Here is a 12,026-nt window from a genome sequence, read left to right as displayed (position 1 = left end):
TCCAACATCACCCTGTTACTGCCTCAATACAGGGACATTTTATTAGTCCCCATCACCCTGTTACTGCCTCAATACAGGGACATTGTATTAGTCCAACATCACCCTGTTACTGCCTCAATACAGGGACATTTTATTAGTCCCCATCACCCTGTTACTGCCTCAATACAGGGACATGTTATTAGTCCAACATCACCCTGTTACTGCTTCAATACAGGGACATTTTATTAGTCCCCATCACCCTGTTACTGCCTCAATACAGGGACATGTTATTAGTCCAACATCACCCTGTTACTGCTTCAATACAGGGACATTTTATTAGTCCACCATCACCCTGTTACTGCCTCAATACAGGGGCATTTTATTACCCTGTTACTGCTTCAATACTGGGACATTTTATTAGTGTTTGTATTGGACCTGTGTGGTTTTAGTCCAAGCTTAGCGTGTCATTCAGGTAGAGTTACAATTACACACATGGACACCAGCACACACAGTGGATGTTAAGAGTTGCCCCTGTGGGTGACTGTGTTCAAACAGTGGAAGGCAAGAGGAGGAGGAGACATTGTCACACACACAATGGCAATGTTCTCTCAAGAACAGAATGTTGGATGTCTGCATTCCAGCAACGTTCAGCAAACATTCTGATGTGTTTGGATAAAATGGTGCCATTGTTGTACTTCTGACCTTTGTCACTAAAGTTACAGTAACTGAGGTTGTGTTATAAACTGGGTGGTTCCAGCCCTGAATGCTGATATGCTGACAGCTGTGGTATATCAGACTGTATACCACGGGTATGACAAAACATGGATATTTACTGCTCTAATTATGCTGGTAACCAGTTTATAATGGCAATAAGGCGCCTCAGGGGTTTGTGATATATGGCCGATATACCACCACCAAGGGCTGTATGCAGGCACTCCATGTTGAGTCATGTGTAAGAACTGCCCTTAGCTGGGGTATATTGGCCATATACCACACCCCCTTGGACCTTATTGATTAATTATACCACATCATACAGTATTGCTAGTGCTACAAAATCTAGCAAAGGTGAAACACATTGACAGTTAAGAACTGAGGTCCTGTTTCTCTTGGCTGATAATGTGTCCCTAGTAATGTAAAGGTGGTGGGTTCGATTCCCGCTGATTCACAGACCCTATACTAAAGATGTGTGCACCCACTGTACTATAAATCACTTAGGATTAAAGGAGTTGCTAAATAGTTGCTGAAAAATTAACACAACATTTTACTGAGTTACAGTTCATATAAGGAAATCAGTCAATTTAAATAAATTCAATAGGCACTAATCTATGGATTTCACATGACTGGGAAATGACTGGGAATACAGATACAGTATGAATCTTTTAGTCATAGATACATTAAACAAAAGGTAGGGGCGTGGATCAGAATAACATTCCGTATCTCCTTCACATAGACTTGATCAGGCTGTTGATTGTGGCCTGTGGGAATGTTGGCCCAATCCTCTTCAATGACTGTGGGAATGTTGTTCCACCCCTCTTCAATGGCTGTGGGAATGTTGTTCCACTCCGCTTCAATGGCTGTGGGAATGTTGTCCCACTCCGCTTCAATGGCTGTGGGAAAGTTGTCCCACTCCTCTTCAATGACTGTGGGAATGTTGTCCCACCCCTCTTCAATGACTGTGGGAATGTTGTCCCACTCCTCTTCAATGGCTGTGGGAATGTTGTCCCACTCCTCTTCAATGGCTGTGGGAAAGTTGTCTATCCCTTCCTCTATACAACTCTCTGGTATCACTCCCTCTATACAACTCTCTGGTATCACTCCCTCTATACAACTCTCTGGTATCCCTCCCTCTTTACAACTCTCTGGTATCCCTCCCTCTATACAACTCTCTGGTATCCCTCCCTCTTTACAACTCTCTGGTATCCCTCCCTCTATACAACTCTCTGGTATCCCTCCCTCTATACAACTCTCTGGTATCCCTCCCTCTTTACAACTCTCTGGTATCCCTCCCTCTATACAACTCTCTGGTATCCCTCCCTCTATACAACTCTCTGGTATCCCTCCCTCTATACAACTCTCTGGTATCCCTCCCTCTATACAACTCTCTGGTATCCCTCCCTCTTTACAACTCTCTGGTATCCCTCCCTCTATACAACTCTCTGGTATCCCTCCCTCTATACAACCCTCTGGTATCCCTCCCTCTTTACAACTCTCTGGTATCCCTCCCTCTATACAACTCTCTGGTATCCCTCCCTCTATACAACTCTCTGGTATCCCTCCCTCTTTACAACTCTCTGGTATCCCTCCCTCTTTACAACTCTCTGGTGTCCCTCCCTCTTTACAACTCTCTGGTATCCCTCCCTCTTTACAACTCTCTGGTATCCCTCCCTCTTTACAACTCTCTGGTATCCCTCCCTCTTTACAACTCTCTGGTATCCCTCCCTCTTTACAACTCTCTGGTGTCCCTCCCTCTATACAACCCTCTGGTATCCCTCCCTCTTTACAACTCTCTGGTATCCCTCCCTCTTTACAACTCTCTGGTATCCCTCCCTCTATACAACTCTCTGGTATCCCTCCCTCTATACAACTCTCTGGTATCCCTCCCTCTATACAACTCTCTGGTATCCCTCCCTCTTTACAACTCTCTGGTATCCCTCCCTCTTTACAACTCTCTGGTATCCCTCCCTCTATACAACTCTCTGGTATCCCTCCCTCTATACAACTCTCTGGTATCCCTCCCTCTTTACAACTCTCTGGTGTCCCTCCCTCTATACAACCCTCTGGTATCCCTCCCTCTTTACAACTCTCTGGTGTCCCTCCCTCTATACAACTCTCTGGTGTCCCTCCCTCTATACAACTCTCTGGTGTCCCTCCTCTTTACAACTCTCTGGTGTCCCTCCCTCTATACAACTCTCTGGTGTCCCTCCCTCTATACAACTCTCTGGTGTCCCTCCCTCTATACAACTCTCTGGTGTCCCTCCCTCTATACAACTCTCTGGTGTCCCTCCCTCTTTACAACTCTCTGGTGTCCCTCCCTCTATACAACCCTCTGGTATCCCTCCCTCTTTACAACTCTCTGGTGTCCCTCCCTCTATACAACTCTCTGGTGTCCCTCCCTCTATACAACTCTCTGGTATCCCTCCCTCTATACAACTCTCTGGTATCCCTCCCTCTTTACAACTCTCTGGTATCCCTCCCTCTATACAACTCTCTGGTATCCCTCCCTCTTTACAACTCTCTGGTGTCCCTCCCTCTATACAACCCTCTGGTATCCCTCCCTCTTTACAACTCTCTGGTGTCCCTCCCTCTATACAACCCTCTGGTATCCCTCCCTCTTTACAACTGTCTGGTGTCCCTCCCTCTATACAACTCTCTGGTATCCCTCCCTCTTTACAACTCTCTGGTATCCCTCCCTCTTTACAACTCTCTGGTGTCCCTCCCTCTATACAACCCTCTGGTATCCCTCCCTCTTTACAACCCTCTGGTATCCCTCCCTCTTTACAACTCTCTGGTATCCCTCCCTCTTTACAACTCTCTGGTATCCCTTCCTCTTTACAACTCTCTGGTATCCCTCCCTGTGACTGTGATATTATTTTTCCTATCAGGACTCTTGTCCTTTCTGGACATCTGTATCATCCTGCTACTGTACTTTATGTAGAACTGGAATGATTGGCTCTACTTCTATGTTACCTTCCGCCTGACCATTGACAGGAAATGAGAGTGAAAGCAAATGACAATTGGATGAAGAAGTAACCTGACAGGGTAATTGGATGAAGAAGTAACCTGACAGGGTAATTGGATGAAGAAGTAACCTGACAGGGTAATTGGATGAAGAAGTAACCTGACAGGGTAATTAGATGAAGAAGTAACCTGACAGGGTAATTAGATGAAGAAGTAACCTGACAGGGTAATTGGATGAAGAAGTAACCTGACAGGGTAATTGGATGAAGAAGTAACCTGACAGGGTAATTAGATGAAGAAGTAACCTGACAGGGTAATTGGATGAAGAAGTAACCTGACAGGGTAATTGGATGAAGAAGTAACCTGACAGGGTAATTAGATGAAGAAGTAACCTGACAGGGTAATTAGATGAAGAAGTAACCTGACAGGGTAATTAGATGAAGAAGTAACCTGACAGGGTAATTAGATGAAGAAGTAACCTGACAGGGTAATTAGATGAAGAAGTAACCTGACAGGGTAATTGGATGAAGAAGTAACCTGACAGGGTAATTAGATGAAGAAGTAACCTGACAGGGTAATTGGATGAAGAAGTAACCTGACAGGGTAATTGGATGAAGAAGTAACCTGACAGGGTAATTGGATGAAGAAGTAACCTGACAGGGTAATTGGATGAAGAAGTAACCTGAAGAATGAAGAAGTAACCTGACAGGGTAATTGGATGAAGAAGTAACCTGACAGGGTAATTGGATGAAGAAGTAACCTGACAGGGTAATTGGATGAAGAAGTAACCTGACAGGGTAATTGGATGAAGAAGTAACCTGACAGGGTAATTGGATGAAGAAGTAACCTGACAGGGTAATTGATGAAGAAGTAACCTGAAGAAGTAACCTGACAGGGTAATTGGATGAAGAAGTAACCTGACAGGGTAATTGGATGAAGAAGTAACCTGACAGGGTAATTGGATGAAGAAGTAACCTGACAGGGTAATTGGATGAAGAAGTAACCTGACAGGGTAATTGGATGAAGAAGTAACCTGACAGGGTAATTGGATGAAGAAGTAACCTGACAGGGTAATTGGATGAAGAAGTAACCTGACAGGGTAATTGGATGAAGAAGTAACCTGACAGGGTAATTGGATGAAGAAGTAACCTGACAGGGTAATTGGATGAAGAAGTAACCTGACAGGGTAATTGGATGAAGAAGTAACCTGACAGGGTAATTAGATGAAGAAGTAACCTGACAGGGTAATTGGATGAAGAAGTAACCTGACAGGGTAATTAGATGAAGAAGTAACCTGACAGGGTAATTAGATGAAGAAGTAACCTGACAGGGTAATTGGATGAAGAAGTAACCTGACAGGGTAATTAGATGAAGAAGTAACCTGACAGGGTAATTAGATGAAGAAGTAACCTGACAGGGATGAAAAAGTAACCTGACAGGGTAATTGGATGAAGAAGTAACCTGACAGGGTAATTAGATGAAGAAGTAACCTGACAGGGTAATTAGATGAAGAAGTAACCTGACAGGGTAATTAGATGAAGAAGTAACCTGACAGGGTAATTAGATGAAGAAGTAACCTGACAGGGTAATTAGATGAAGAAGTAACCTGACAGGGTAATTGGATGAAGAAGTAACCTGACAGGGTAATTAGATGAAGAAGTAACCTGACAGGGTAATTGGATGAAGAAGTAACCTGACAGGGTAATTGGAGATGAAGAAGTAACCTGACAGGGTAATTAGATGAAGAAGTAACCTGACAGGGTAATTGGATGAAGAAGTAACCTGACAGGGTAATTGGATGAAGAAGTAACCTGACAGGGTAATTGGATGAAGAAGTAACCTGACAGGGTAATTGGATGAAGAAGTAACCTGACAGGGTAATTGGATGAAGAAGTAACCTGACAGGGTAATTGGATGAAGAAGTAACCTGACAGGGTAATTGGATGAAGAAGTAACCTGACAGGGTAATTGGATGAAGAAGTAACCTGACAGGGTAATTGGATGAAGAAGTAACCTGACAGGGTAATTGGATGAAGAAGTAACCTGACAGGGTAATTGGATGAAGAAGTAACCTGACAGGGTAATTGGATGAAGAAGTAACCTGACAGGGTAATTGGATGAAGAAGTAACCTGACAGGGTAATTGGATGAAGAAGTAACCTGACAGGGTAATTGGATGAAGAAGTAACCTGACAGGGTAATTGGATGAAGAAGTAACCTGACAGGGTAATTGGATGAAGAAGTAACCTGACAGGGTAATTGGATGAAGAAGTAACCTGACAGGGTAATTGGATGAAGAAGTAACCTGACAGGGTAATAACCTGACAGGGTAATTGGATGAAGAAGTAACCTGACAGGGTAATTGGATGAAGAAGTAACCTGACAGGGTAATTGGAAGAAGTGACAGAAGTAACCTGACAGGGTAATTGGATGAAGAAGTAACCTGACAGGGTAATTGGATGAAGAAGTAACCTGACAGGGTAATTGGATGAAGAAGTAACCTGACAGGGTAATTAGATGAAGAAGTAACCTGACAGGGTAATTGGATGAAGAAGTAACCTGACAGGGTAATTGGATGAAGAAGTAACCTGACAGGGTAATTGGATGAAGAAGTAACCTGACAGGGTAATTAGATGAAGAAGTAACCTGACAGGGTAATTGGATGAAGAAGTAACCTGACAGGGTAATTAGATGAAGAAGTAACCTGACAGGGTAATTAGATGAAGAAGTAACCTGACAGGGTAATTAGATGATGAATTAGATGAAGAAGTAACCTGACAGGGTAATTGGATGAAGAAGTAACCTGACAGGGTAATTGGATGAAGAAGTAACCTGACAGGGTAATTAGATGAAGAAGTAACCTGACAGGGTAATTAGATGAAGAAGAAGAAGTAACCTGACAGGGTAATTGGATGAAGAAGTAACCTGACAGGGTAATTAGATGAAGAAGTAACCTGACAGGGTAATTGGATGAAGAAGTAACCTGACAGGGTAATTGGATGAAGAAGACAGGGTAATTAGATGAAGAAGTAACCTGACAGGGTAATTGGATGAAGAAGTAACCTGACAGGGTAATTGGATGAAGAAGTAACCTGACAGGGTAATTGGATGAAGAAGTAACCTGACAGGGTAATTGGATGAAGAAGTAACCTGACAGGGTAATTAGATGAAGAAGTAACCTGACAGGGTAATTGGATGAAGAAGTAACCTGACAGGGTAATTGGATGAAGAAGTAACCTGACAGGGTAATTGGATGAAGAAGTAACCTGACAGGGTAATTGGATGAAGAAGTAACCTGACAGGGTAATTGGATGAAGAAGTAACCTGACAGGGTAATTGGATGAAGAAGTAACCTGACAGGGTAATTGGATGAAGAAGTAACCTGACAGGGTAATTGGATGAAGAAGATAACCTGACAGGGTAATTGGATGAAGAAGTAACCTGACAGGGTAATTGGATGAAGAAGTAACCTGACAGGGTAATTGGATGAAGAAGTAACCTGACAGGGTAATTGGATGAAGAAGGGTAACCTGACAGGGTAATTGGATGAAGAAGTAACCTGACAGGGTAATTGGATGAAGAAGTAACCTGACAGGGTAATTGGATGAAGAAGTAACCTGACAGGGTAATTGGATGAAGAAGTAACCTGACAGGGTAATTGGATGAAGAAGTAACCTGACAGGGTAATTGGATGAAGAAGTAACCTGACAGGGTAATTGGATGAAGAAGTAACCTGACAGGGTAATTGGATGAAGAAGTAACCTGACAGGGTAATTGGATGAAGAAGTAACCTGACAGGGTAATTGGATGAAGAAGTAACCTGACAGGGTAATTGGATGAAGAAGTAACCTGACAGGGTAATTGGATGAAGAAGTAACCTGACAGGGTAATTGGATGAAGAAGTAACCTGACAGGGTAATTGGATGAAGAAGTAACCTGACAGGGTAATTGGATGAAGAAGTAACCTGACAGGGTAATTGGATGAAGAAGTAACCTGACAGGGTAATTGGATGAAGAAGTAACCTGACAGGGTAATTGGATGAAGAAGTAACCTGACAGGGTAATTGAAGAAGAACCTGAAGGGTAATTAGTAACCTGACAGGGTAATTAGATGAAGAAGTAACCTGAGGGTAATTAGATGAAGAAGTAACCTGACAGGGTAATTGGATGAAGAAGTAACCTGACAGGGTAATTGGATGAAGAAGTAACCTGACAGGGTAATTGGATGAAGAAGTAACCTGACAGGGTAATTGGATGAAGAAGTAACCTGACAGGGTAATTGGATGAAGAAGTAACCTGACAGGGTAATTGGATGAAGAAGTAACCTGACAGGGTAATTGGATGAAGAAGTAACCTGACAGGGTAATTGGATGAAGAAGTAACCTGACAGGGTAATTGGATGAAGAAGTAACCTGACAGGGTAATTGGATGAAGAAGTAACCTGACAGGGTAATTGGATGAAGAAGTAACCTGACAGGGTAATTGGATGAAGAAGTAACCTGACAGGGTAATTGGATGAAGAAGTAACCTGACAGGGTAATTGGATGAAGAAGTAACCTGAACCTGACAATTGGACAGGGTAATTGGATGAAGAAGTAACCTGACAGGGTAATTGGATGAAGAAGTAACCTGACAGGGTAATTGGATGAAGAAGTAACCTGACAGGGTAATTGGATGAAGAAGTAACCTGACAGGGTAATTGGATGAAGAACCTGACAGGGTAACCCTGACAGGGTAATTGGATGAAGAAGTAACCTGACAGGGTAATTGGATGAAGAAGTAACCTGACAGGGTAATTGGATGAAGAAGTAACCTGACAGGGTAATTGATGAAGAAGTAACCTGACAGGGTAATTGGATGAAGAAGTAACCTGACAGGGTAATTGGATGAAGAAGTAACCTGACAGGGTAATTGGATGAAGAAGTAACCTGACAGGGTAATTGGATGAAGAAGTAACCTGACAGGGTAATTAGATGAAGAAGTAACCTGACAGGGTAATTGGATGAAGAAGTAACCTGACAGGGTAATTGGATGAAGAAGTAACCTGACAGGGTAATTGGATGAAGAAGTAACCTGACAGGGTAATTAGATGAAGAAGTAACCTGACAGGGTAATTGGATGAAGAAGTAACCTGACAGGGTAATTGGATGAAGAAGTAACCTGACAGGGTAATTAGATGAAGAAGTAACCTGACAGGGTAATTAGATGAAGAAGTAACCTGACAGGGTAATTAGATGAAGAAGTAACCTGACAGGGTAATTGGATGAAGAAGTAACCTGACAGGGTAATTAGATGAAGAAGTAACCTGACAGGGTAATTAGATGAAGAAGTAACCTGACAGGGTAATTAGATGAAGAAGTAACCTGACAGGGTAATTAGATGAAGAAGTAACCTGACAGGGTAATTAGATGAAGAAGTAACCTGACAGGGTAATTAGATGAAGAAGTAACCTGACAGGGTAATTAGATGAAGAAGTAACCTGACAGGGTAATTGGATGAAGAAGTAACCTGACAGGGTAATTGGATGAAGAAGTAACCTGACAGGGTAATTAGATGAAGAAGTAACCTGACAGGGTAATTAGATGAAGAAGTAACCTGACAGGGTAATTAGATGAAGAAGTAACCTGACAGGGTAATTGGATGAAGAAGTAACCTGACAGGGTAATTAGATGAAGAAGTAACCTGACAGGGTAATTGGATGAAGAAGTAACCTGACAGGGTAATTGGATGAAGAAGTAACCTGACAGGGTAATTAGATGAAGAAGTAACCTGACAGGGTAATTGGATGAAGAAGTAACCTGACAGGGTAATTAGATGAAGAAGTAACCTGACAGGGTAATTAGATGAAGAAGTAACCTGACAGGGTAATTAGATGAAGAAGTAACCTGACAGGGTAATTGGATGAAGAAGTAACCTGACAGGGTAATTGGATGAAGAAGTAACCTGACAGGGTAATTAGATGAAGAAGTAACCTGACAGGGTAATTGGATGAAGAAGTAACCTGACAGGGTAATTGGATGAAGAAGTAACCTGACAGGGTAATTGGATGAAAAAGTAACCTGACAGTGTAATTGGATGAAGAAGTAACCTGACAGGGTAATTGGATGAAGAAGTAACCTGACAGGGTAATTGGATGAAGAAGTAACCTGACAGGGTAATTGGATGAAGAAGTAACCTGACAGGGTAATTGGATGAAGAAGTAACCTGACAGTGTAATTGGATGAAGAAGTAACCTGACAGGGTAATTGGATGAAGAAGTAACCTGACAGGGTAATTGGATGAAGAAGTAACCTGACAGGGTAATTGGATGAAGAAGTAACCTGACAGGGTAATTGGATGAAGAAGTAACCTGACAGGGTAATTGGATGAAGAAGTAACCTGACAGGGTAATTGGATGAAGAAGTAACCTGACAGGGTAATTGGATGAAGAAGTAACCTGACAGGGTAATTGACAGGGTAATTGATGAAGAAGTAACCTGACAGGGTAATTGGATGAAGAAGTAACCTGACAGGGTAATTGGATGAAGAAGTAACCTGACAGGGTAATTAGATGAAGAAGTAACCTGACAGGGTAATTGGATGAAGAAGTAACCTGACAGGGTAATTGGATGAAGAAGTAACCTGACAGGGTAATTGGATGAAGAAGTAACCTGACAGGGTAATTGGATGAAGAAGTAACCTGACAGGGTAATTGGATGAAGAAGTAACCTGACAGGGTAATTGGATGAAGAAGTAACCTGACAGGGTAATTGGATGAAGAAGTAACCTGACAGGGTAATTGGATGAAGAAGTAACCTGACAGGGTAATTGGATGAAGAAGTAACCTGACAGGGTAATTGGATGAAGAAGTAACCTGACAGGGTAATTGGATGAAGAAGTAACCTGACAGGGTAATTGGATGAAGAAGTAACCTGACAGGGTAATTGGATGAAGAAGTAACCTGACAGGGTAATTGGATGAAGAAGTAACCTGACAGGGTAATTGGATGAAGAAGTAACCTGACAGGGTAATTGGATGAAGAAGTAACCTGACAGGGTAATTGGATGAAGAAGTAACCTGACAGGGTAATTGGATGAAGAAGTAACCTGACAGGGTAATTAGATGAAGAAGTAACCTGACAGGGTAATTGGATGAAGAAGTAACCTGACAGGGTAATTGGATGAAGAAGTAACCTGACAGGGTAATTGGATGAAGAAGTAACCTGACAGGGTAATTGGATGAAGAAGTAACCTGACAGGGTAATTGGATGAAGAAGTAACCTGACAGGGTAATTGGATGAAGAAGTAACCTGACAGGGTAATTGGATGAAGAAGTAACCTGACAGGGATGAATAACCTGACAGGGTATGATGAAGAAGTAACCTGACAGGGTAATTGGATGAAGAAGTAACCTGACAGGGTAATTGGATGAAGAAGTAACCTGACAGGGTAATTGGATGAAGAAGTAACCTGACAGGGTAATTGGATGAAGAAGTAACCTGACAGGGTAATTGGATGAAGAAGTAACCTGACAGGGTAATTGGATGAAGAAGTAACCTGACAGGGTAATTGGATGAAGAAGTAACCTGACAGGGTAATTGGATGAAGAAGTAACCTGACAGGGTAATTGGATGAAGAAGTAACCTGACAGGGTAATTGGATGAAGAAGTAACCTGACAGGGTAATTGGATGAAGAAGTAACCTGACAGGGTAATTGGATGAAGAAGTAACCTGACAGGGTAATTGGATGAAGAAGTAACCTGACAGGGTAATTGGATGAAGAAGTAACCTGACAGGGTAATTGGATGAAGAAGTAACCTGACAGGGTAATTGGATGAAGAAGTAACCTGACAGGGTAATTGGATGAAGAAGTAACCTGACAGGGTAATTGGATGAAGAAGTAACCTGACAGGGTAATTGGATGAAGAAGTAACCTGACAGGGTAATTGGATGAAGAAGTAACCTGACAGGGTAATTGGATGAAGAAGTAACCTGACAGGGTAATTGGATGAAGAAGTAACCTGACAGGGTAATTGGATGAAGAAGTAACCTGACAGGGTAATTGGATGAAGAAGTAACCTGACAGGGTAATTGGATGAAGAAGTAACCTGACAGGGTAATTGGATGAAGAAGTAACCTGACAGGGTAATTGGATGAAGAAGTAACCTGACAGGGTAATTGGATGAAGAAGTAACCTGACAGTGTAATTGGATGAAGAAGTAACCTGAAGGGAAGAAGTAACCTGACAGGGTAATTGGATGAAGAAGTAACCTGACAGGTAATTGGATGAAGAAGTAACCTGACAGGGTAACCTGACAGGGTAATTGGATGAAGAAGTAACCTGACAGGGTAATTGGATGAAGAAGTAACCTGACAGGGTAATTGGATGAAG

This window comes from Oncorhynchus keta, unplaced genomic scaffold (genome assembly GCF_023373465.1).
Source record: "Oncorhynchus keta strain PuntledgeMale-10-30-2019 unplaced genomic scaffold, Oket_V2 Un_contig_5352_pilon_pilon, whole genome shotgun sequence".
In the NCBI taxonomy this organism is placed as follows: Eukaryota; Metazoa; Chordata; class Actinopteri; order Salmoniformes; family Salmonidae; genus Oncorhynchus; species Oncorhynchus keta.
This window is presented reverse-complemented; position numbering follows the sequence as displayed.